General features: G+C 49.0%; 1 protein-coding gene across 2 annotated transcripts in view; it reads right to left on the minus strand.

Annotated features, from left to right (window-relative positions):
* The window catches only part of USPL1 (ubiquitin specific peptidase like 1), a 38,089-nt gene that overhangs the window by 32,923 nt on the left and 759 nt on the right, over positions 1–4,407 (minus strand). The window lies entirely within an intron of this gene.

The following is a 4,407-nucleotide window of genomic DNA, read 5'->3' on the forward strand; positions in this document are numbered from 1 at the left end:
AGCTTCGGATCTACGCCAAATGGCTCCGATATCTACCGGTAGATTGAGATCCACTGGTTGGTCACCAGTGGTCTAGCCAGTAAGTCTGTGGGGGGGAAGAGGCGTGGGGGAGGGGGTAGATTGAGGCCCCATGGTAAGGGAGGGAGTGGGTGCTGGGGCAGAGGCAGGCACTGCCCAACTGGGGCGGGGTGTGGGATGGAGCTGTGGGCAGTTTGTCCAAGGGAAAGGGGTAGGCAGCTCTAGACACTGTATGCACCCCAGGGGAAGACATGGAGGGCACGTGCCCCCCGGATTTGTGTATGAGGCAAGGGTGGGCTGCCCACTGTGGGCTCATAGCCAGGGGCTGTGCTGGCCTCTTCCCAGATGGGGGGCTGGGCTGGGGCTGCACTCGGGGCAGGTGGGGGCAGGGCAGTGGGCTGAGAGTAGGGGCTATGGCAAATTTTGGGGTGGCTGCAGTTCCCCTTTACCCCTCCTCCAATGCCGCTGCCCCTGTCTGCCCTGACCACAGCCCCAGCCCAGACTGCCCCTGTTGGGAAGAGACCAGCACAGCCCTGAGTCCACAGAGGGCAACTTGCCCCCACCCTGCACTCGGGGCAGGTGGGGGCAGGGCAGTGGGCTGAGAGTAGGGGCTATGGCAAATTTTGGGGTGGCTGCAGTTCCCCTTTACCCCTCCTCCAATGCCGCTGCCCCTGTCTGCCCTGACCACAGCCCCAGCCCAGACTGCCCCTGTTGGGAAGAGACCAGCACAGCCCTGAGTCCACAGAGGGCAACTTGCCCCCACCCTGAGCACAAATCCAAGGCACGTGCCCCCCACACCTCTCCTGGGGATGCGCGCAGTGGCCAGGAACCCAGCCCCCTTGCAGCTCTGCCCTGTGCCCTGGCTGGGCAATGTCTGCCCCCACCACACTGCCTCCCTCACTGCAGGGTCCTCGATCTATGCCCCACCATGCCTTTCCCCTCCCGCCCCCCCAGACTTACTGACCAGATACTGTTCTCCAAGCTGCCAGGCTGCATATCGGCAATTGGATCAATATTGGCAGACATGGCTGGTTAATAATCGGCCAAAAAATCTTTATTAGTGCACCCCTGTTTTGGTAGCTCGTTACTCCTATGTAAATTAAGCTTAGGTATAGCCTACATTTGGAGGATGACATTTTCAGCGGCAATGCTCTCAATTACCACGAACTGGGGATACCAACTCATATAATTTGGACTCACGGGAAAGAACGATACTTTCTAAATTGGCAACTCCACTTTCTCCAGTAGTTTTCCTTGGTGGTCCATGGAAATACCAGTCCAACTCAATCAAACCCATTTACCTTATCAATGGAGACTGGCCAAATTGTAGTAATAAAAGCATTTATTCTCATATTTCAATGCAAAGGGGTATGTAAGTATTAATTATTTGTAATCAAAACATATGATTGTTATAGCACATATCAGGCTCAAGAATGACCTATACCTAACGTTAACTCAAGTGCAGCTCTCCTGGACTATATGCTATCTTTTTGCCTTGTGGCACATTACCTCTCTATTATGAGAATTATTACTAGGGGTGTACCGATAAAGATTTTGGGGGCCGATATTGATAGCCGATATTTAAGGAGGCATATCGGCCGATACCGATCCAATTTCCGATACAGCTAGCTCCAGCCAGTAAGACCGGTGTGGTGGAAGGGGAAGGAAAGGGCATGGGGGAGGCAGATCAACGCCCCCCTGTGGTGAGGGAGGGGCAGGAATAGATGCTACCCAGGCAGGACAGAGGCTCCCACTGCTGCTTGCACCCTGGGAGGGCACCGGGGGAAGGTGTATACCCCGGACCTGGGCAGGGCAGGGTAGGCTGCAGCCAAGGCTGCACGGACCTCTTCTTGGCAGGGGCTGGGCTCAGGGTGGGCACCGGGAGGTTGCTGCATCCACCCCAAATTAAGCCGCAACTCTGTTCCCAATGCTGCTGCTGCCTGCTGCTGCTCCAGCTCTTCCCGGTGCATGGGTTGAGGCAGGGCATTGAGCCAGAGCAGCAGCTGGGAGCGGAGCTGTGGCAAAATTTCGGGTGGATGCAGCATCCTCCCAGTGCCACTGGCATCTGCTCCGAGACTAGCCCCACCAAGAAGAGCCCTGCGCAGCCCACTCCCTGGGGTGCAAGTGGGAGCCGCCACCCCCCACAGGGAGCATTCCCGCCCCCCCCAGGGAGCATTGATCTGCCCCCTCCCCTTCTGCCACAACGGACTGACCACCTGAAGGCAGCTCTCCACGCTGCTGGCTCTGCTCTTTTGGCTGCCCGAGCGCTGTGCTGCGGCTGCGCGCAGCATGAGCATTTATCCACCAAATTATCGGCCTCGTTGGACCGATATCTGATGCAGAAAATTTTCTTTATATTGGTACTGATCCGATATTGGACCAATGTATCAGTGTACCTCTAATTATTACATAAAATTAAAATCATAGGGGTTTTTGTGTATCATGTGACAAGTAATTTTCTGCTGCTTCCCTCCCCAGAAATGCACAATATTAAAAAGGAAGGCAACACGATTCACTAGTATATACTATTTAGTGATCCATCATTGTTTATTTGGCTGCTAAACTTTTAGTTACATCTCCCTTCAGAACAGGGGTAGGCAACACCTAGCTAGCATGCATACCAAAGTGTGGCGCACACAGGCATTCTGTTTGGCACGCACACCTTGGAGAAAGGGGTGGGGCTATGCTGCCACAACAAGGATCCGGCCCCTTGCAACTCCCTACCGTCACATTAACATTTTAGAAGTCAAGGTTGTAGGTGTTTTTGGCACCCTGCAAAAACATTGCTGACCCCTACTTTAGAAGCTCAGCAAAACCGTGACACTGAAGCTGTGGCTTTTGGAACACTGGCAGACATATAAATAATGTCATGGTATCTCATCCCCAATCTGAAAAAAACAAAACACCCTACATATCCTACCAGGCCACAAACACATAGCAGGATGGGCAATTGCTTGGATCGAGGACCAATCCCAAATACACCATTACTTTAACAGGAACCTGGCAAATCAATTGCTTTTACAAGATTACCAGTGTGGGGAGTTGAGGGGCTGCCTGCAACTGGACTGGTTGTCTGCCTTGCCTCACAGCTCATGTAGGGACACATACCACATGCTCAATTCATGGCACCATGCAAACCAGCCACAAAAACGGTCCATATTTTATGTATTACCTTTGTGGCTGGTTTGCTACTTTATAGCACCACAGATCTCTCAATGTGTGGCACTATTCCTATATATGGTGCGATTAACATGTACATGAACATGTGTCAGCAGCCTTAATCCCTGGCCATTGAAACTGGTATGTCTGATGAATATTCAAAAATATGTATTACCTAGTTTGATTGTTTCAGGCAATATTTATCTTTTGGCTTCATTAATACTGATTTATGGATGACTTAACAGAGGAACAGAATGGATTATGTCTCAACTCAAGTCATAATCCTTTTACTATCAACTTTTACAAAGGGAAAACACTTGGACAGGACAGAATGCACAAGCTTGTGTTGTAGCCCCACCATCTTCCCCGAGATGCTATTTTGTGACATCCAAGTAAATCACAACCACTTACCTATAATAACACTATCCTCAGCCATGTATGTTCTTATTTTATTGCACTTTTAAGAGTACAATAAATTTTAGCTGAAAACATTCAGTGACCACTCCTTTAGTGCAGAATAGACAGAATAAACCAACACGTGGGGATCCCAGAGACAGCAGTACTTTTGCTCCTCAAAGTGGGCAAAACAAAATGAAGCAAAGTGGCACCAGTTGAACTGTTCAGGCATTTATATCTTTGCAACATCAGAGAGGTTTTTTTGTTGTTGTTTTTTTTTTTTAACTTATTGCCAATTTCTCAGTGTCACTATGATATAACAGCTTTGTACTCAGCAGTAGCCAAGAGGGAAAACTACTTAAGCCCTGCTATATCTTATCCCACAGTCTCTCTACAAGACAAGGCTGAAATGAAAGAAACCTACGTGAGATATTTGTAGAGTCTGTGGGACAGCTTTTCAATCCCCTGTACCCTTTCCTTTTCTATCCAGCATGGGTATACCCCTCTTGCAAACCTGGTCCTAGAACTACTCCTAACCCTTCCAACACTTATCCAGAGACCCTGCATTTTAATAATCGAAAGGAAATGAAGGGGTTTCAAAAGTGTGCATTCTTAAAACTATGACGTCAAAACTTACATCTCAAATCTAATTGAACTAATCAGAAAACAGGACTATTACTAATATTCTAAACTGAAGTGACAAAGCTTGATAGAAAGTATGCCAAATCTACTGGCTTAAAAATAAAATGCCAGCATCTATTTCAGAAGCAAAATGTACAAAATAGGACACCTACTTGGAGGTTTTTTATAGAGTCTCTTGCAGACAGGGAAAGA

The sequence above is a fragment of the Alligator sinensis genome, unplaced genomic scaffold, assembly GCF_000455745.1.
Source record: "Alligator sinensis unplaced genomic scaffold, ASM45574v1 scaffold406_2, whole genome shotgun sequence".
Taxonomy (NCBI): Eukaryota; Metazoa; Chordata; order Crocodylia; family Alligatoridae; genus Alligator; species Alligator sinensis.